Source organism: Amblyomma americanum, chromosome 6 (genome assembly GCF_052857255.1).
Source record: "Amblyomma americanum isolate KBUSLIRL-KWMA chromosome 6, ASM5285725v1, whole genome shotgun sequence".
Classification (NCBI taxonomy): domain Eukaryota; kingdom Metazoa; phylum Arthropoda; class Arachnida; order Ixodida; family Ixodidae; genus Amblyomma; species Amblyomma americanum.
In genome coordinates, this window is record NC_135502.1 from 24774573 (window position 1) to 24797618 (window position 23046).

Genomic DNA, 23046 nt, shown 5'->3' on the forward strand with positions numbered 1-23046 from the left:
ATTAACGGGCCACATAGTTTGCTTTTTTTCGGTATATCCTTGCATTTAAGATGCCGATAAAGCTACCGAGTTCTCAGAGGTTAGAACAATACTTCTTCTACCCTCTACAGATGAGCCTCGGGGGTGTTGTAACTTCCTGACTATACTGCTCAAAAGCAGACCCTGTGTCCTGGCAGCTTTTGACTGACCCTGAACATTTACCTTTGTTTCGAAAGGCTCCACTTCTAACGAGCAGCTTTAGAAGAATCTTCGGCCAAGCGCAACGCGAGAACGCAGACGGACTCATTCTGGGCCTCGCGCCTCGGTTCCAGACAGCAACTTTTCTATTCTTTGCGACGGATAACTGTGCGCCGAGAGCTTCCCCCCTAAGGGTCCGCACTTTTAAGAGGATTGCGCGCCGTCTGGAAAAGCTGCTTTGTCGTCAGTACTCAGGTGATTACGTTGCGAGATACAACAGCTACAGTCCGAGCGCAGGGCAGGCGCAAGCTATAGGCTGGCTGTCCAAGGTAACGCCACAGTAGACGGCAAGAGTCGTTCGTTGTGCTTCTGGGAAGTTTTCAGCTCGGCACTGTCTGAACCGGACAAGCGCGTAGCCGGGAGAAGGCCACTGTGCGCCGGGATAATTACTCTAATGCACTCCGGCGCAAAACGGGGCCCGGTACCTTGAAGGTCGCGAAAAACGGGCAAGGCGGTGTAAAAAGCTAACAAGAGTTTCGTGATCTGCGATGAATCAGGTCGGTGATAAAGAGCAGTGAGAACGTAGAAGTGTTTAGCGAGCTCGCAGTTTCATCCTTGGAGAGTGACTCATGGCTCGCCGCTTCAGGGTTGTCGCTTTCGTATATAGTTCTTGCTGCCTAATTGTGCGCCGTTCAGAACGCAGGCTGTCCAGCGTTCTATGGTAAACCTGTGCTTAATACAATGAAGATTGCGCCTGCCTTGATAGAAGTTTATTAGCGACCATGAAGTGGGTGAGTACTACCACAGCCTCCTGTAATACCCATACTTTTATTGTTTGTTTCAAAGCGGCATGCAAGGAGAAAATATTTGCACTAAAAAAAAAAGGAGTAAGAACCTTACCGCGTTGCAACCGACACGCGCGGCTTCAAGTCTGAATTACCACGGTAATCGACACTGGCGGAAGGTACTACGAATCTCTTTGTCTCTGCTACGTCCTGCAGCAATGAAAAATTGCAGTGTTGTTCCGCTGCTTTCGCAAGCGTACGTTCGCATGTATACCAGGTGTTTCAGCGAAGCCTGTCACTAATTTTTAAAAACAGAATTTCCGAGGAAAAGAGAAACTTCTTCAGCATATCAACCAGTGTTGGCGGACGTCAAAAAAGAGGCCAATTATGTTAACTTCTAAAGTGATTAACTAAATTCTGATAGTGAACTCCTTAACTTTTATTGATAGGCGCCCGATTGCATCTAGAGAATTGTAGCCGGCCGTTAGTAATAACCATATCATTTTTAGAATTTCGAAAACACGATTACCCCCGCCGCTTTGGCTCAACTAATTTAGGCTACTTCTCGGGCAATTCCAAAATCGCGTGCCTGCGGGAGGGCGCAAAGCAGCTGGAGTAGGGAAATGGCGAGAAGCTAGGAGCACAGCAGCACGGGCGGAGCTGAGACTGTCTCGTGGTACATACGTGCGTCACGGAGTGACGCGATTTGATTGACGTCGCTCCGCGCTTCCCGCAGACGCATGGTTTCGAATGGCGCGAGAAATGGCCCAGATTAGTTGAGCCACGTCGGCAAGGGTAATTGCGTTTTCCAAATTTTAAAGGTTGATATAGCTATTACTAAAGGGCGGCTACAAATCCTAAGTGCAATCGGGCGCCCATCGTTGCTAGTCAGAAAGTTATCTATTAGAATTTATGCAGTCATGATTACCCTATTTTTTAACTTCTGCAAACACTGGTATTACTAATAAAGGAGTAATTGCTCATTGGCATCCACCCGAGCGTAGCCATACGGCTACAAAGGAATGCTACACAACATTCTCAGGAACTTCGTACTACTGAGCCGGAAAAAAACTTCTATTTACCCCGAAAACCCTGTATTTAAAAATAATGGCGGGGTTCCCTGAAATACCTGGTATGCTGACTAACAACCCTCGAAAACTTTGGCAAGTAATCAACCCCAGCAGTCATCCTGAAATTACGCTTACTGATCACACAGGCCCCACTGTTCCCGAGTCAGAGTGCGCACAGATATTAAACAACACATTTCCATCTGTGCTCGCCCGCGAGGACGTCTCTTTATGCCGAAACATAGGTACACTTTCAGGTATGATTATGCAACAGATTACTATCAGCGAGTCCGGTATCATATCACTACTTAATAATCACAAAATGTAGTCTGCATCTGACCACGTTGGCTTCAATAACAAGTTGTTAAAAAGCACCACACAAAGCATTTCGGTAATCTTATGCGCACTTTTTTCACAGTAATTGTCATCCGGCCGGATTCCTAATGATTGCCGCACAGCCAAGGTCATACCAATTTTTAAATCTGGCGATCGCGAATCTCCTCTTAGCTACCGACCCATTTCATTAACTAGTACCGTCTGTAAACTACTGGAGCACTTCATACATTCGCAAATCATAACATACCTAGAAGAGCGTAGCATAATCTTCAAATACCAGCACGGCTTTCGCAAGGGATAGTCATGCGATGGGCAGTTAGCGGGATTTACTAATGACTTGCTATCCTGTATTGACGTCGGAAACCAGGTGGATGCCATACTCCTGGATTTTTCCAAAGCATCTGACCGCGTTCCTCACCACAGGCTACTAACGAAACTAAAACATCTTAACATTGACACACAAGACATTTTATGGATAATAGATTTTTTGTCATTCCGAACACAGTTCACAAATATAAACCACTACAATTCCTCTTTTATTCCAGTCACGCCCGGCGTTCCACGAGGGAGCGTGCTTGGTCCATTGCTTTTTCTACTATATATTTTAATGCGTTGCCTAACTGCATCTCGTCCTGTGTAGGACTGTTCGCCGATGACTGTGTTATTTACCGTAAAATTACTACTGAAACTGACCAAGCATTGTAATCAGACATAAACGCGATTAATGTGTGGTATTCTGACTGGCAAATTGCCCTAAACCATACCAAAACTAAGTGCATGTCATTTACATGTACCTATTCACGCATTATAACCTCACATTTTATAGATAATATTGTAGAGCTCACTACCACATACAAATACCTAGGAGTAAATATTCAAAACGGTCTAACACGGCATCATCACATCAACGTTACTCTTGCAACTGCTAATCGCTCACTCAGAATCATGAATCACAGACAAAGGCAAGCACCCTCCCACTTAAAAAGATCGCATCCACCACCCTAATCAGATCTAAAATTGAATGCGCATGTGCAATCTGGGACCCAAGCCACGATTACATCATGCGTAACATTGAATCCTTGCAAAGCCGTGCTGTTCACATCATTTTTCGGACTATTCCCGGTACACCAGTATTACATGTTTTAAAAATTGTGCCAGATTAGATCCACTATCACTACGACGAAAACACCCTCGACTATCTCTGTTTTACAAGCTTTATCACCATGACGTTTTGCATGACGACTTCTTTCAGCCACCTTGCCTCATCTTCCCTCGCCCTGATCATCCTTACAAAGTCAATCGCCCAGTCTGCAAGTCATCACTTTACGCGCAATCATTCATACCTTGACCCATAAGTGACTGGAATAACCTACCATCAGATATTGCTACCGAAGTTCACCCAGACAAATTTCACAAAATGCTCCATGCTCACATCAGAATGTGACGCACCTGTGCACCACTTTACTTTTATAGAGTTAGTAATCTTTCTTTTGTGCTCCCTAGAATACCACTACCTTCTTTTAGATGTTACTTTTCCATTCTTTTTTTTTCTTTCTGCGTTGTTTTTGTATTCTTAGTCCCAGCTATTTGAATTTTTACGCTTTCTATTTGCGCTATAGTGTTATTGTTATTGTTTACTACTGTACTTCAAAATGATGTCTGTATTTTTTTTTCTGTCTTTTCTGTTTCGAGCAAAGTGTTGTCAAAGTGCTTCGTGTGTCCCCCCTTTGTAATACCCTCCCCAGAGGACTTTTATGGTATTTGAATAAATAAATAAATAAATAAATAAATAAATAAATAAATAAATAAATAAATAAATAAATAAATAAATAAATAAATAAATAAATAAATAAATAAATAAATAAATATTTCTTTTTTTCTCTCTCGGGTGGGCAAAACCATCTGCTTTGATGGCGCTATCAGTAATGACTTCCTGCGAACAAAGGCAGTAGCATCGCCTCAACACAATTCGTTACTCAGGCTAAAGTGATCAATAGCCGCTGATCTTGCAAAGCGGCAACAGAGGCTTACCGCAGAGAGTACTATGTGTATAGCAAAAAATAAAGTAACTAAAAAGGATGAGCGAAAAAATGACCCTGCAATGTATGCATTAAAATCATTGAATACCTGCAAGTACAGTGCACATAAAACTCTGTTTATCATCACAAAAGATTGAAGAAGATACGCGCACTAGATACGCTCTCTATTTTTGCCTAAACCGGAACGTGCTGTGGGAAAACTCTGAATCGGAAAAACTATGACACCCTACCCGATTTTAGAGCTCTTGTTCCCAGTCTTGTTTGCGTTTCTCGGGAGTACTGTGCTTGCAGCAATGCATGGCTTACCTGCAACTTTTTTATGTCATTACAGTGCAGTGTTCAAACATTGGCTGCATTTAGTTTCCTTCCAAGTTCGTCACACAGAGCGAAATCCGTTGAGTAAGGCTGAAAACCACCTCCGTCGGCGAAATGTGTTTTGTGTCGAAAAGGGTCGCGTCCATGCTACTCGCTTTGGCTCAAATTTCGATTCACGATGAACTTAAACCGACGAATGAGAGGTAATAGCCACAAATGAGAGCAATCAATAACGCTACAGCTAATGTGTTGCAGAATATTTGCAGGCTTGTTTTGTTGTATTCGTTAAAAAGAGCGCGTGAAGGTAAGAATGAATTGAGGACAAAATTGAAGGAACACGGAACAAGGCGAAGGAGAAAGCGAAGCGTTTTTACGCACTGCCGCCTTTGTAGAAAAGACTGCTAAAGTATACGATAACTCTAATGCGACGCTGTACCTTGAATTCAAACTATTTAGATCGTCACATGGCTTCTAGAAAAAAAAGAGAAAATTCTGTTGGCGTATGTCAATAAACTCTGGAGACGACGTGCATTTTTGTGCAAAACAGTGAGCGGAAGAAAAAAAACAAAAGAGAAAAAGAAGAGAACAAAAATAACGGCTCTCATTGTTCGTTTAGTTTTCTCTTCCTTTCATCACCGCCGTAGCTGAAGTGGTTTCAAAATTTTTACTTCGTTTTGACGTATTAACTGCAGCTCAACGCCTTTATGTCTTGTTTCAGGTGCTAGCAAGTCGGATAACCCGCGTTGAGAGTCTACCAGCGTCATTGTTTCACAATAAAGGTACGTATTTATCTTGGACCAATTTTTCTCTGAAAATCATGAGCATATGAGACCTCTCCTGTTCCAACAAAGTCCCTCCTCCTCCTCCTCCTCCTCCTCCTCCTCCTCCTCCTCCTCCTCCTCCTCCTCCTCCTCCTTCACCTTAAGTTAGTGTCGCTTCTCTACCTGCACAGAATCTTCACGTGCTTTGTTCTCCTTCGTGGTGTCTTAAGGTCAGTCGAGACACCTTTCGCCGTCCTCTTCTTCGGTGTCATGGGGCTCCTGCTGCATTAGAAGAACGGCCAATGAAAAGACAACGTTCATGCCGATCAGGCAGCCGGTGTGCTCTGTCCAGGCTTCCTAATAAGTGTTCATAAATCGGAATAGAATGTTTTTTGCTCCTATGTAGCTAGCTGTCATCCTTTTTTCCTATACCCGGCCATTCATGCCATTCTTCGCCGTGAGTGCTAAAGTCACCCTCTGCGCCATAACTGTTACTACAGGAGTGCAAAAAAAAAACAATGAAAGGCGTATCGCATTCTAGGACGCCTCATAGATGGTGGCAACCGCATTCGAGTCTTGAAGAGCCTCCGTCCTCATCCACTTATCTTAGCTGGCCTACGCGCTTGCCTTCTTCCGCCGCTTTTGGCTTGCAGCTACCCGTTTTACCAGCTTGGCAAGTGCCAAATAAGACAAGATGTAGACAGCACGCGTAACGCATAAAGCTGCCGCCGTCACATCAAGCAATGACCTCTCCCGCTAAGCACTCAACAATAGCTGTAAGCGAACAACACCGCATTAAACCCTCCCGGTGGCGCTACCACACTCAGAGCAGTTTACCAAACAATCAGCGGGTATACGCCATCGAAGAAAGAGTAAGAAAGCTTGAGTGGCTAGAGTGCTTTCAGAGGTCAAGAAGGTCAAACATGTTCGCGGAATGACTGTTTCTGACACGTGCTTTGATCTGCTGGATTGGCCGTCGCAAGTCCACGCGAGTAAACAAAGGTAATTCCATCATGAGGTCGTGCAAAGGTCGAAACGTGCTGAAGGTTGGCGGCCGCGAATGGCTACCGGATGAAGGAAGCTGATTAAATCTTGCTCTCGCTTTTCACGAGTGAGGTCTTCGACCGAATGGGTCATGAAACGGCGTCGTCGCCTGTAATGAAGTTGAACTTTCCGTCAACATCTGCTCTTCAAACTGGTTCCTCTACTGTCTGCGACCTGGTCACAGAAGTTTAGGAACAAAAATGGCTCCGTCGTGCGGGAAACTGCAAATATAAAAAAAAACACGGCTGTTCTGTACTTTGTCATTGACAGCTAGAGCTGCCACAGAGTGGCGCTTTCGGTCATCACTTAGAAAAGAAATGGTAGCACCGAGCAGTGGCTCAATATGAATAAAACACTAACGAGCAGTCATCAAAGGCAGTTATCTTTTCATAACGTAGGGAGATGTGAACATTTTGTAACTGATTATTCTCTCACCTGTTCTTTTCATGCGTTCGTAAGCTGCTGTGTGCTCGCTTTCTAAAAGAGAGGCGAAGACTGCTCTTACACTAGCGCTTTATTCGATTCGTTTTTTTTTCATTTTATTATTCATTTGTCTATTGAGTATTGCCGTTCGAAAGAGCCACGCACTTAAGCCGTGGCTTTCGATTTTTGCTCACTGTGAGCTCCAAGGACGACTTTGTACTGTCGTTAGCGCCAATCGCGTTGGAACACAAATGAGCGAAAGCTGAACACGAAGTTATGCGAAGCTTTTTTGTAGCGAGAGCTTTACTGGGCTAACAGCCGAACATTTCGCGGTACATGGGAGAGGAAAGTTCTGCGCATGCGCCGTTACCATGGCAACCGGAGATTGGCAAAGTGCGGCGTGCGCATCGCCGTCGCCGCGCGCCCGCTCCACCGTCAAAGCCGAGCATGACGCCACGTGGATGAGCAGTTGTGCGCATGCGCCGATACCACGGTAACCATCGGGACCCAGAGCAGCGCCGCGTTATTCGTCGCCGCCTCGCCGCACACTGCTCTGTCACCTGAAACCCCCGTCGCATGCGCAGGATTGCGTATAAAAGGCGGAGATGTAATGGGTGTCTGCATCACAGCGCTTGACACATACATGCAGAGAAGGAGAGTCCAGCCGCTGCTAAACGGCGGTATAGACAAGAGAAGAGAAGAGAAGTGAGTTCCGCTGTTGTTTTCTGTTCTTTTTGTTTTCTGTTGTTTTCGTTTACGAGTACTAAGTCTGTATCATATTAAATATGTATGTATATGTTTGCATATCAAGAATATGTTACGTGCTGCCGCCACTCTGCTAAAATAAGGGATTGTGGACCCGTCAAGCTGTCCAAGGACAGCTTTTTTTCTACAATCCCCCCATCTGTATTTGATGGCAAATAAATAGATTTCATTTCATTTCAACTCTTCCGATCCTGAGGTTGTCGCCTGGTAGTTGGCTTGAACCAAATAAGAACGCTGGAGCCTGTGTGTACGTGAAACAAGGTATCACCGCTGTCAGACATCTTCCTTCGATCGCGGAGAATAATGGTGAAGCCTGCTGTGTTCAGCTTCTGGAAAGGGGCATTATCATCCAAGGAGTCTACGTGGCACCGGGAACATCTGTCAAGCAGACGATTGATGTGGCTGCCACGTGTATACCAGCCTACGGCACGGTTTCACAGTTGTATGTTACTTGTGGAAACCTGTTTCCCCCCTCCATTTCGACGCGGCCCATCTGCATCGTCGGCTGTCAGGACAGCACCGGTTGGGCGAGGAGGGAAGTCTCCCTCATGGGGGAAAAGGAACGGCGATGGGAGCGCCACCTCGTAGGTTACGCGTAATTCTGCGGGTCCAGACAGAGTCTTTTCGGGATCCAGCCAGCGTCACGAGCGGTTGCAGCCGCACGCTCTCGTCACCTTCCGCGGCAGGCGCACGGGGATCCGTTGTGGCTTGCCGCTGTACTTCCGGTTCCAGGCAGCGAGGCGAGCGCAGCAAACGCGCGTTCTCGACACCTTCCCCGCCAAATGCTAGGGAATGACTTTGCCCCAAGAATGCGGCGCGCACGGGAAAACCCGGCCGCCATTGTCGGCGCATACAAACGTTCGCCGCTGATACCTCCAAAGTCGCGCCCCTGACCCAGCCGGTAAGTCGGAAGTCCTTCTTACGTAGCCTTCTATTTCAGAGGAATGCCTCGTTGATGTTTTGTAGCTAGCTGGCCCGCTCTGTGTACTAATTGCAACTGCAATAAATAGCATATGAGTGTTAACGCTATTCTCGTCCCTTCCCTTTGTCCCTCGAACAGGAACCCCATCCTCGGTTAGCGAGCGGGAACACTGCATCCGCGGAGTGGGAGTGCGGGCGGGGCGAAAGGCTTTGTCCCCGCCATATTTCCACACACTTTGGGCGATTTCACCAGGAAACAGGACTCTCTTAGTCAGTGTATGAAAGAAAAGTGTGACTTTAATTTAGCTTCGGACTCTCATGTCCAGCCTACACAATGGGGAACTACTATACAGCTCGTATACTAAACACGCTCTACCAAATCGAAATACTGTGTCGACAAAATTGAGACCGCTGCATGCTACTTCAGAGATCATCGGGAAGTCTTCGTCTCTGTCAAGCAAAATGAATAAAAGATGTGTATACCCAAAGTCTCTCATTGCTGAACATACAGTGACCACAACAAGCTCAGCCAGGGAAACGTACCTCTCGCTACATATATCCTGGCATAGCCGAGCTAAGCCGCTGCCAATTTTTTTGGTGTGGTTGATTTTGATATTTCCTTCTACTGTCACATCAGCTCAACTCACTTTGCTAAACAAAGTATTCAACCAGTTCCTTCAGAGACTCCCCAGCCGGCCTCTACACGCAATAGCGGATGCACTGCCGCACCAAACTGAGTGCGAATCAAAACACCTACATATAAAACCCTGCATGCCTTATATTTGATATCATTAAGGGCGTCAAGCTTAATAATATACCCTAAAAGACACTACTTTGTGCGAGAATAAAGGCCAGGAACGACGTAATGAACTTTGCACTCTTTATTTTATTGCCTGTTGCACTCGATGTATTACTGAAATAACTAATAGCAGATTAAAATGTGCTTTTAGTTATTGTGGTATACATTATTCTTGTAATGCGTAGTTTTTTTTCTGTTACGCAATCTGTAGATTTTACACCAGCTGTACATAGTTTACGGTACCCTGAACGTGATGTTTGTTCTTCGTTACAACGTTTGTCCTCACCAAGCAAAAGAGGACGCAGCTTACGCAATTTTGGGGCGCCAACATTCAAGTTGCATATTAGAATAGACTTCAGTCGCCAGACAGGCTTGTGCCCAGACCCGGTTCGCCAAGACCGCTACACTTTGCCCTCCTCGCAAAACCTAGTTTCAGGACTCGGGAGGAAGTCGGGCGGAGACAGTAGTTCTGCGAACGAGTATAAATCCAGGCAGCAATGAAACGCATATTAATATAGTGGAAAAAGATACTGTGTCTCTGACACATTTCAACAAGTTTCTGAGTTCGAACTTCGTTGGTAGAACTTCAAAATGTTCTACCTTCAACTCAAATCGCTGGATGGGCATCAACGCGTACACAGAACAATTCTAAGCGCATGTAAGGATATACGGTGCTGGCCTTTGTCTGCGTTACGGGCGTCGTCCTACTCTCTCTCCTAATAATCCTCTAGAGCGCGGAGTAATCATCCCCAATTTCTTTCTTTCGCACCGACTCCCATCGCTTCGCCAATGCCTTCTTTCTTAGCGGCAGCGTTTTTTTTTCTGTGCACACGGACGCAGGCCATCGCTTTCATATTACGTGTCCCGATAAAAAAAGTAATCGTTGTGACATGATGGGTCGGAGGCCTCAGATTGAGCGCTTCATTACGCTCCCTTGGCAGCGTGGTCATCTCCTGTCTCATTTTACTCAAGCGCACCCATCATTCATTTACTTCTGCTTTTTTATCTCTTGTGTACGCTTGGTGAACGTCGTATTTTATATAGACGATGCGAGACATCGGGAGATATAGTTAGGCTCGACCCTTGGATGCGTCTCATTTAAAATGATTCACCGCATTTTAAACTTCACAGGCTGGATGAAACACGTCCTACGTACCTTGTCTTACAACTGCGAACAAACAGGACATTCTATTTTCGCGCACGCTTAAGCACACACACACACACAGCACGCTCACACAAATCGACTAACAAATATAATTATTCAGATAAATTTTATTTTGTTTTATTTCATTTTTCTCGATACTGTGGACCTTCCTTACGTCCAAGCAGCAAATCTGAATGAACCTGAAGGCGTACAATTGCGCAGTTACCCTGTTAATGAAGTGCGATATGCAGTGCAGTCGTTAGAAAAGCATTATTGCTTTTTTATTTTATGATGTGTCAGTCTGCTTTATGTACTGCACGTGGTCGCTTTGAACGAACCCACGTAATGGGGTACCCGTGGCGCCTGCAACCCAGCTGCAATGGTTTCGCGCAGATTGCTCATTACTCGGCCATAAACCCACCGCTCGGTGCGTATCTGCAAAACCGCAGTGACAACAATGAGACAGAAAGAGAGAGAGAGGGGCGCAACAGGAAAGAGGGAGTGAGGGTGAGACACGGTCTTCCGCTCGGAAGGAGCCTCGCGAGAAGCGAGCCAGGCAACGTGGCCGGGGACGGGCGTCAAATGACGCCGCTATCAGGAGCGCGGGATCTCCCTCTAATCCCAGCTTGCTGGTACGGCGCGCTGTCTCTCGAGCGAACGGCTCGCTCACACAAACCGCGTGGCCCCCTCCCCACGGACACGGCCGACGAAGGGGTAAGGGTTGGGAGGGGGTCATGAAAAACCATCGGCGAGCGGCAGCCGCCGGCGCCGTGTACGGTCCCTCCGGCCACTCCTCGTGTATGCCTCATTTGTTATAGGGAGGGGGTCGCGTTGTTTTAATCCTTCGCAGAACGAGCCCGTACGCGCATCGGATATGCAGCCACGCGCGAATTCAGAGCGCCGGAATTAATGCCCATGCCGCGCGGAGTGGAATGAGATCGCTGAACGCACTCTTGTGAAATGAGGGACCTTTCCTTTTATTTTTTCTTCTTAGTCCTGGCATCATCCCCCCCCCCCCCCCCCTGCTTCCTTTTTTGTTCTCTTCAAACAATGAACTCCCGAACTCCAGGGAGAAAGACCCAAGATTTCGGCTCGTCTGGAAATCGGTGTGGAGAGACAGATCTAGAATGAGAGAGAGGGAGAGGAACTGCTTCGTGCAGGGTGCGAGAGTGGTTCAGAGAAGGAGAGAGGAAAGAATTCGTTATCTTCCGCGGTATTAGCCGCTCTCGCGGCCGCCGAGGTTGCGCTGAGGAACGAGGTGCAAAAGCTTGCTTCCGCCGGGCGTCGCTTCCGCAAAACCACACGTCAGCTTCGTGCCGGGATCCCCGCGACTTGCTTCTGGCGCGGTCGAGGTAGTACATTGGACGAGGATTAGAGTCCCCTCCCTGATGGGACCAGCCTCCGAGGAAGGAGCGAAGCGGCGGGCGATTAAGGCTCATCTAATGGACGCGGTCCAAAGCCTCCGCACCACCCGTTCCCGACGACCCGGCGCTGAACGCGCGGTGTTTATTTTTTTACGTGTTTGATCTTTTATTTCGGATAGTCAGCGCCGCCGAGGTCCCCGTCTCAGATATGGCCGCCGGGCGCTTCAGTTCTTTCCATTTAACATCCTCCCAGCCACCACCGCAGCTCCATCCTTTTCCTCCTTGTCATCCCATGCTTGGGACAAAGATAGCGCGTGCGTCGTCCACACGGGATTACTTTGCATAATACTCCCGTCATATTAGTTTCCCCCTTTTGTTCGGTCCTCTTCCTCGGCTTTTGCTGCTCCGGTGTTGCTTGTGTCCACGACCACTCCTCGGCGTAATCCCGTGGCTTAGCTCACGCTACAAGCCCCTTCCCTAACCTCCACCCCAAGAACTACGTCACGCAAGCACAATCCCCTTCTCTCTTTACATCATCCTCATCTCTCTGTTGCCGCCGGCGCGGTAAATGAGAGTTCCTCGTGTACTCAATTCTGCTTTTCATTTTCTTTTGTCAAGATAATGAGGCCGCTTTTCTTTACTTGTTACTCGGAATGACAAACGCATATCTGTTGTAAAGCCGGCGAAACGAAGCCCCGGTGAAGCTCGGACTCCCAGTATTTTGGTTCTTTTTGCGCGAACAGGTGGCCTAGGCTATGAGGATAAACGCGGGGTGTATAGAGTCTGGCGCCGAGGGAAGAAGATTGTGAGCTTGTTTGCGAAGCTGTTGCGACGGGCGACTGAGTTATGGTAAACAAGTTCTTTTGTTTATAAATATTGCTTCCTTTCTAAATTCCCGTCGGTTAGCACTAATTATCTGCAAGTAAGTATTTTTAGCTTGGCCATACCAGCCAACCTTTAGCCTAAAATACTAGCAGTCACCATAAATTTTCTCTCAGGTTTCTTAATAGGGAAAACAACGCCTTTATAACGAGGGCGAGAGAGACAGCCTTTTCGTGGACTCTAGAGTACCGTAATATCTGGTATATAATATACGAGCTATACATTATTAACAACTGAAATTTCGCACTCTCTGGACTACTTAAACGTGCTGACTGTACACTGTTTTTTTTTCTGTATTTTTCAATAAAGCATGAAATGCACAATGCGATTCTGTGTGTTTCCCATAGTTTTGTGATACAAGCGCTGTGCTCCTCTAGCCATCACGTGGTTGCTTCATCGATTTCAAGGAATATTAAGTTCTACCAAAGTGTGCAAATAGGTGGCTGCGTGGAGGCATCGATGGAAGCGATCCCTCGTCGAGATATTGTCAATGGCTGCGCTGAAGCCGACTTGTGGTCGCCTGCACCCGATGAAGGGAGTAACAGCGAACATACCGAACCCAATGACGAGCATTTTCTCGACGTGGAAACGGAAGAAATTTTCTTGCTCCGATATCCCGGATTATCCTAGTCAGCGCGTGCACATGCATTTCTGTACGGATTACATACCTGGACTCGACGGACTATATGCCGGGTTCGAACAATCTTGTAAACAAAATTAATTGTCGGCTAAAATTAAGTGCTTCAGACTATACACCGGAGAGGAACTGTATGCCAGATGCTTCGCTCATACACACCTATGGTGAACGGGGATGACGGTTTCTCAGCCTTCTTCCTTTTCACTTCTGTTTGGTTTAGACTATCTTCGCCTCTGCGAACTAATATTGATTAGTCGTGTGGTTAATCAATACATTCCTGAGTAGCCGATAAGCCTTCCATCGTAGTCTGTCTTAAGGATGCGCACAATACGGTGCAAGCAGGCATGTTGTAAAATCGTGTTGTCTTAATGTCTAAGCAAATAATTCTAACTGTACACAAAGGCGACTGACGCGCAATTGAAAACCCTGGCGCGTAAATAGCATTTCAGGAAAGGGAAAAAAGCGTGACAGGAAGAAAAAGAATTGAGAGGCCGCGGGCTTCTTCCCACCGGTATGACAATTGAATGACTCTGGTGAAAAGGTATCGTAAAGCACTGCCAGGTAATTAAATGTTCTGAAAAGCTACATCGAAATGGAATCTTAGAGGAAGCTTTTAAGATAAATTAGTCTACTACAACGATGTTGTGGGAGTGCATTTACTTTTTAAGCATCCGAGAGGCAGCTCCTTACAGACTATATGGCCGAAAACACTCAAAGCCTAAGTGATTAAATTTTTCCCGAGGGGTTCGAGCGTGCTCTTTTCTGCATCGTCACATTTACAGGCGGTGAGAAATGGAGACTGAAAGACGACACAACGTAAAGAAGAAAGAAATATAGAGATTGCGCAAGCACCTAGATTACTTTAATGCGCAGGAACGAGTGCTACATAGAAGGCACTCGAGACACCCACACGCCTGCACAACATTCTTTTGTGGCAGTAAACTGCACATAGCGCTGTAAGGATTACTCACCACGCATGCAGCGAACGGGGGAAAGCTCTAATTAGACTCGAAGCTCCTGAGCGCGGCCGCAAACGACTGAGTTTCCATTACCACCAGGCTCACCAGCTGGCAACCAGGCCGGCATTCGCGTTCCTAAGCTATCATCCACTTGCTCATATTCGCACATCGTCACGCGAACGCACGCCAGTTCGCGGCCGTCTTCCCTCCAATATCCTATGCGGAAAGAGAGAAAGGAGGGGAGCAGCACGCTCTCTTATTCGGTTATACACAGGAGAAAGGGGGCGGGGCGTGCGAAAGAAAGGGTATGGGTTAGGACGACATACAGCGTAGTCGTCGCAGGTTACGCAAGCCACGACGAGCGCCCGCGCGACCACATTCGCAAACTGTTCTCGTGCCCGGCGCGATTCTGCTCATCTTTCGCGTATGTGTGGCGTCTGTCGCGATGGCGCCCGCTTCCTTCCTGCCTGGCACGCTGCGTAGGACATCTGTGCGGCCAGAAGTTCGCTCTGTTCACAGCAGGGGCGCGTGTATCTGCGACGTTCATGGAGGGTGCAACGTGGTGCATGCGTGTGGTGGTTCTCGTCTCTTCGCTGAGTTATATCTGGCTGCAGGGATTGCTGGGGATGCTGGTTTATAATGCGATGCGGATGGCCTGGTCTACTCTGGAAGCAGCAGGGGAACGGGGAGGCGGATAGCAATAAAAAGTAAACAAACACGGTCGACGCATTCGCAGCAGTGCTTTCAACACAAACCACATCGCGGCTAATAGAAACAGCATTGTGACGCAGTGTTTTGTTCTTGTTTCCCCATTCTCCGGTAGAACCGCCCGATTTTCTTTGCAGTGCACGACTGCAAGCCGATTACTCTGATTGTTCGTAAAACCCTCAACAGAAGCACGAATGTTACTGAGCGCCTGTGAACTAGCAAGAGGTTCAGGAGATGCATTGCCGGAGAAGTGAGTACACAAGTGCTTCTAAAATTCACAAGACGCTTGCGTATTGCTGTGCACGTAATACAAGATCGTTTATATATTTTTTTCACGACAACGGAGCAGAAATTATGTAAAGGCCACTGAACATAAGTAAAACCCCACATCATTATTGCGCTCTCTGCCAGTTTCTTAGGAATAATTGGGATGTCCACGAATAAAAAGAAACTGTAGCTATAATATTTATAGTTATCGTTTCATTCTTGCGTAGACTGCCATAAAGCATGGTGCTCTGACCGACTCACTTAACGCGTAAATTTTCATTTACGAAATTAGTTCTCTTCCAACAAGGCCGGATCTTGAACGCTAAGCGCGTATTGGTTGCTTGTTGCATTACAAATTCAAGCTAGATATAATTTCAATTCAACTGAAAGCTCCATATTTCTTTATAGATTATCTTCGACTTCTCATACAGTTCTCATAGAAAGCCGCTTTGCGATAGCGCTCTCAAACAGTCAGGAATCATAGAAAAGCATATTTCGTATTTCTTGCATGCATTGTTAGGCATTATAACGTTTTTTTGAAGAAAAAGCTTGTAGATTTTTTTTTCCAATTTGCAACGTTGCGTAACCTTCGCAAGCACCATACAGAAGTCATGCCCATGCGTCCAGCCTCCAAGAGAAGACTATTATGCCAGCTCGAAAGGTTGTATAAGTCGCCCAGTGGCTCGCCTCTTAACGAGCGGCGTATTAACAGCTATTAATTGAGGCGGAAGGCGGTGAATGGGCTGGCTTGCCCCCAGGCACTCCCATTTTTCGCCGACCGCATGATTGATCGCCCTTTGGAAGTTTCTAGCTAACTGCACCCAGGCGCCCCGCAGCCCGGTTTGCTTCGGCTTTTTCCTTCCTGGGTTATTGCCACAGGTCATTACCGGGCCGCTTATTTACGCCCCGGAACCGGGATCCGCAGAAGAATGACGAAGCCCGCCCCTTTGGAGAGAGATGTTTGGTGCTTGAAAAAAAAAGAGTGTCATGTCAAGCTAGGCAGAATTCTCACCCTTTTTAAATCCTACACGAAACGGGTATGCCCTGTTTAACCGTCCCCTAAGCGTTTTGTATTGCCTAAAGTCAACTAAAAACACTTAAAGATTTCTTTTTTCTGTCTGTGAGCAGAGAACACTGAGCCGGTAAGCACAGACGTGGTGACAATTCTCTAGAGACATGAAAATGATGATCGGAAAGCATTACCTAAAAACAAACTAAGAATAACGAGTCTTTGTAAGGTATGTGGCGGCCATTTTACATAGCAGTACTGGTCTATGGAGGTTTAACGTCCCAAAGCAACTCAGGCTATGAGAGACGCCGTAGTGAAGGGCTCCGGAAATTTCGACCGCCTGGGGTTCTTTAACGTGCACTGACATCGCACAGCACACGGGCCTCTAGAATTTCGCCTCCGTCGAAATTCGACCGCCGCGGCCGGGATCGAACTCGCGTCTTTCGGGCCAGCAGCCGAGCGCCATAACCACTCAGCCACCGCGGCGGCTACACATAGCAGTATTGCGCGGTGGCAATTTATACTACCGAGTAGACTCTCTGAATGTCAGAGTAGTAGGCATCGCAGTGCACTCGTCGGGGAAGTTATTGTTAAGATAAGTACAGGTATATAGTATACCGCATTGCAGTATAGCTAAGCTACCCAATTGTGGATGAGACCGTGGAGCGCTGCGACGCGCTCACATTATGCCCTGGACGGTCACCGCCCGAAGTCACAATGCTTGTGTGGTGGGCCTGTACTTGTAGCGCTCGGCTGCAAAACACGAGGACGCCAGATTGAATATCGGCTGCAGCTGCCGCGTTTTGATAGACACGAAACTCAAAACACGCCATTGAGCTGTACAATGTAAATGCACGTTAAACAACCACTAATGGTCCCGACTAAGCATCAGGGCCCCAGTACGCTGTCCCTTGTAGCCGCCCTTTTCGCTTCGAGACGTTAGATACACATAAATTTCTGCAGGCGATCTATCGAGCAATCTCGGTTACTACAGCTTAACCTAAAAAAATCGCACCGCCCGCGAAGCTCAAGTAGATCTCCGATAAACTTGGTTAGTCTGAGCGCATGTACATCCTTTTAGAGCTTTTTTTCGAATTCTCTTTGCTTTTCTAAAGTACTTATACTGCACACCTAACCGATTCGGCGAATCACATCTGCAGGCGGGTTTAAAAAACGGCTCCTGGCTTCCTCTTTGCGCTCTGCGCTGCTCCTAAACAATAACAAGAATTTTGCGTGGACGTTGTTTCCTTGTTGAAATTTGTGTGTCGCCCTCGAGATAACTTCGAGTGCTCAACTTTCAAAATAACTATTACATACAATTCTCTGTGGACAGGTACGAGCACGATGCTCCGAATGTGATCAGAGGCGCTGTAAAGAGTGGAAACAGATTTTAACCATGTCGAAACGGAAGCCAGAACGCCGACCAAAGGTAGTCGTACTTTATTTGGTCGGCGTTCCTGTTTTCACTTCGACATAAATTTATTAGCCGAGCAAAAGAGATATCCTCAAACCTTAGCTTTCAGATTGAAATCAGCTGAGACAGTGCAGGCGAAAAAGGAACGAAAACGTTGAAAGCTCCTCCTGATCTTTGCTTCTTTTTCCCGTGTTTCTGCGCTACACCTCACCCTCAATTCATTAAGAACTAGCTGTCAACTTCACTTTACTGATGAAAGACAACGTATTTAAGAACAATTTCTTCTTAGGTTGCTGTTGAGAAGACGGTCCACACAAAAAAAAAGGCAGCTTATGAGTGTTGCTTACGTCGCAAACGACCAATTTGGAATAAGCAGAAATCTGTCACGACGCTCCGTATCATAAACTTACGAAACCAGCGTCACATCAACAGTGCCCACGGGTAGGGCACACACTCGAATGAGCCATGCAGCACTTCGAAAAACTCATCCAGTTTTCTATCCAGAAGCTATCTATTTCAAAGTCAGTGCCTCGCAGCATATCATATCGAGCATTTAAACCTCAAGCAGAAACTTTGCAAAACTGAAGTCAGCACGGTTCAGGCCTTACCGAAACTTAATCCTTCCGAAGTCCTGACGGGTTAAAATCTTGGTTAAAATTTTATCTCCCTCTAGACCCACTTTCGTCCTTCAGTCCATACTTTAGATCAGCTCTCGCGAGCTCATAAGGGCTCCAAGATAGTTTAGAATGTTTAGCATCAAGTGAAGCAGCGCAACGGCGCGGTGCCAAGAGGAAACGAAGGGACAAACACATCGCTGAGTATTGGAATGTTTAAAGAGCTCTGCGTACGAAAGCAACAGTCGGAGAAGGTAGATTTAGTTTCTGCTCAATGCCCCATTTTAACGGCAGAAAAAATGATAAAACTGGTAAGGATCGTAACCTAGCTGGTTCCCGAATAATTCTCCCGGTTTCCAATATCACTCACGATCTCATGCAAATTCAAGCGCGGTCACCGGCGCACTATGCGATAAAGGTGATACATTATGATGGTTGGACCGATAAAAAGAAGAAAAAAGTTTTGAATATAGACAGCTTTTCCTGCATGCACACACACACACACTTCTTAGGGGACTCGGAGAAAACGAATTGCTCAGGCCTGCGTTCGAACAGTGCAGTTATACGCATCATACGAGGCTTTAACGTAGAGCTATACGTTTCGTTACTCATAAGCGCTTCGAAATTTTGCCGACTTAATGAAATCAGCCCTCACATTTTTGTTTTATTATTGTGTTCCTACCTGCATACAATTCTTACATTTAAGACAGATCTTCACTTAAAATCAGCAGTTTAAAGCACGTTATATTTGTTCTCCATGCGCAGTTCGTAAAAACAGCAAGTTCTTGGATGTAATGTGTTGCGCCTTAACTCGTTTTATAGTTATATCGTTCCACTAGTTGTCTAATGACCGCTATTCCTTAACCATACAGGTGACAAAAACAATGCTAGAGCACTGCTGAATATCACTCTATCTTGTGGTTGATTATTCAGCTTGTGAACTAATCACTTAAAAACAAAATTGGAAGACGCTTAAGCTTCGCCTTTAAGAGTGGAACGCGACGTCGTATTGGAGCGCTGCTAGGGAATCCACGGAACGCCATCGCCCGTTCGGAGCGACGCGTTGCCCGTTGGAAACACCTTTGAACGCATTTTCATTTTTTATAACGTTTCAAATAATCAATTGATCAATAACACACTCTAATTTTCTTAATAATGAATAATAATATTTGGTTTTTTGGGGAAAGGAAATGGCGCAGTATCTGCCTCATATATCATTGGACACCTGAACCGCGCCATAAGGGAAGGGGAAAGGAGGGAGTGAAAGAAGAAAGGAAGAAAGAGGTGCCGTAGTGGAGGGCTCCGGGATAATTTCGACCACCTGGGGATCTTTAACGTGCACTGATATCGCACAGCACACGGGCGCCTTAGCGTTTTTCCTCCATAAAAACGCGAATCAAGGAGTGGTTTTCAGTTTGAGCGTTTTTATATCGTTGAACCCCCTTTCTACATTTTTAAAATATTTAATTAAACACTTAAAGAAGTAATTACAGTGATTTTATTAACTAGTCGCCACTTATCACACACCACTCAATCACGAATTATTAGAATCGAAAATTACCATGATAGAATTTTTTTTTACGCAGCCGCCGATTATTTCCGACACGCGGTGCCGACTACTATAAGCCGACGGTTTTTGACTGAAGGAGCTGTATACGCTGCCGCGTAAAAAATGCCAATCTCATATGAATAATGGCACTGAATAGTGTGCAGGTATTTTCTATATTGGTTATTGAGCAAGATTTAGAGCACGTCTTACCCGTTCCTGTTAAGCGCTAGCCTCATGCTAGACAATGTCATGGTCACAGCCATATGCAATCTTTTTGAACAAGGACACCTCGTGCTTGTCATTGGATGGAGTGGAAACAAAGAATTACATAAATAATCGATTACTGCCACAAGATTTGCAGAAAAATGATACGAAATGATTTCGCTTTATCAGCCCTACACATTATGATATTTGGCCTCTTTGTAAGAGCGATGTGAGGGCGTCATTTTGTTTCTACGGAACGAAGCCCCTCTCGAAAAAGTTGGACGGGACACTTAAGCTCTCCCTTAACGGTATGGCATGGTGGCGTTAATGTGTTAACGCCTATATATGCGTAACTGGTCACTCTCTACATTCACAGATCCCTTGGAGTCCTCATATCGCTCCTTGCGTAGTGGTGCAGTGGCAAAGCGAAGCGTCACTGCCCTACAATTGCAGGTGCTGTTAGCGATGGGGCTTGTGCGAGCCAGGTTCCTCTTCCCAAGCAACCTCTCGCGACAAAACATTAACTGCAACCTGCCACGGTGGGCAGTTTGCTCACAGTTCGATGGTCAGGTTGTGATGACGCCGCGAGGTCACGTGACCCTGGTGGACCATCTAGGTTCCTTCTGTGATGATTTTTTACGGATTTTTCGTTTACGGCCAACAGCGCCAACGTCAGGGACGACGACGGCTTTTCAGCGACACAAACTCCTTGACGCTATCGCGTTAACAGGCAGTACGCCCGCCACTCCTACATTAATGAAAGAATGAAAAGGGAAAGAAAATCGTGTGGATTGATCTAGTTTTCGCTAACATGGTGCGTTTGATGCGCTGCACCGCTTCGGATTGTCAAATAAGCGAGATAATTGTTTAAGATTGATAGGGGTCAGAGTACTGACTACTTAGTTGGAGTTCTGGTAAGAGTACACATGTGCCACGTACAGTAAATTGTCGAAAACAATAAGCGTATATAGCGCCTATAAAACTAAAAGAACTATGGTCGTCCTTTTTTGCTGAAATATAATTAGTTTGATTATGGAGCGAGATGCGGGTAAAGTGAACAAAGCTGACGTTTACAGCTACGGATCGCGCAACAGTTCATCAGAACGAAACGGAGTCAGGTTAGCACGTGTGCACTTTAATTGTCGCATACATTGGATCCGTACCCTGCGATTTTTCCAGCCTCCGGGTTCATAGGTACGGGAGGCGTGCGCAGAGAGCACCGGGAAGGAGCAGAAGGAAAAGTAGGTCTTCAGGGAGGGGAGCAGGGGACATGTAGGCGAACCGCAAAGGTAAAAGTTAAAAAAGATACATAAAAAAAAGAAGAAACCTCTCGTATCCAGGAGCGAACGCTCTCCGTCGAGTCTTCCCTTTTCCGCGATACCACTTTCCGGAGACATCGCTCGGCTCTGTACACATCCACCGCAGTGGAGGAGACAGATCGCTCCTCGGCCGAATGGGGCCGAAGAAAGCAGCTCAGCAGGGCCACGGCAGACAGCACAAAAACACACGAGCGGGCGAAAAACTAAGCGAACACAAACGGTGGGACTGAACATCGAGGAGAGATCTCCACCAAGTGGAGCTTCCCTTCCTCTCTTCCCCCGCCTTCCCACGGGGGCAGCCAGCGAATGCCGCTTTCCCTTTTCTTCATCTTCTTAATGGATCCCGAGCCCCGGCGCATGTTTAACTTCCCACCGACAGGGAAATGGGGAAAGCATCTTCGCTTTGGTGGCCAACGCCGAGCGCTTACCCATACCTCGCCGCCGCTCCCTACTCCCGCGCTCGCCCACATTCTTCCGATTTCCCTATTACCTCGCTCCCTTATTCTACCTTGTTATATTTTCCCTCTCGTAGCATTTGATATTTTTATTTCCTTTCTCCTTTCGCTTCCCTTCGAGCTCGTAGGAGGAGTACCGCCGCCTTTACTGCTGCGGCGACAGATAAGAACGCTGTCTGTCTCCCTGCCCGAAGCGTTTGCCTTCGGCCCGAAACGGAGACGCGATCACGAAGAGCAGCCTCTTTTTCATCCAGAGATTCATCCCTACGTCCCCGCCGTTTTCTTCAACTCGCCGCCGTGTACACTGCGAGCGTGGTTCTTTTTATTCTTTTCTTTGTTTCTACCTCCTGCAGAACACCTTTTTTTCCCCCATTTCCTCTTCGCTGCGGAGACCGCAATCCTTCTGTGAGCGCGAGTGCACGTCTAGCGCCGACATTTCCGCAGCATGACTCCGGCGATTCGGTTCCCCGTGTTCTGCCTACATCTCCGCCTCCTCCTTTCCTTGGTCCGTGTTCGTCCGCTGCTGAGAAAAACGAACCACGCACGAGCCTCGCCGCTACTGCGTTGTCGCGCGACGACCGCTATAGACATCACTCCCGTGTCGCGACTCAGAAACTCACGTACAAGAAGGAAAAAGGCGGGAACGAGAAAGACGAAGCTGCCGCAGCGTCGACGACGAGTAAGTCCCGCAAAACCGCTCGACGGCGTGCGACAGTGGCGACGTCGAGTCTCAGAGAGAGATGCCGGACTCTCCCGTATCGTGTATAAGGGGACTCGACAGTTGCGTTTCCTTTTTACTTACTCTCCCCTCCTGTCCCTATCCCACCCCTTTGATCCTCGCTTTTTCTTCCCCCGCCCCAGCGAAGGAGCGAGCGGGAGCTGGCGCTAGGAACCAACGTTGTCTGTCGACCTGGTTCTGAGAAGCCTTCATCTCAGCGAATCCCACGCAAAAGGAGGCAGCGAGTGAGAGACAAGAAGAGCGACCGGTGGTAAAAAGAAAAAAAGCGAAATAGCGGTTTCGTTTTACGCGCGCGTATGCTGTATAAATATACGCTGCCTGCGGAACCCCAACACAGTTCCCGTCTCGTC

At 46.9% G+C, this 23046-nt stretch overlaps 1 protein-coding gene across 5 annotated transcripts in view; it reads left to right on the top strand.

The window, feature by feature from the left end:
* The window catches only part of LOC144136458 (protein turtle homolog B-like), a 356448-nt gene that overhangs the window by 103970 nt on the left and 229432 nt on the right, over window positions 1-23046 (top strand). For 4 of the 5 annotated variants that reach the window (XM_077668793.1, XM_077668797.1, XM_077668795.1 and 1 more), the window contains exon 2: window positions 5438-5498. The gene's annotated coding sequence lies outside the window, so the exon portion shown is untranslated. Of the gene's footprint in view, window positions 1-878; window positions 969-5437; window positions 5499-23046 lie in introns of those variants that run through there. The other variant, XM_077668794.1, reaches the window with a different exon arrangement.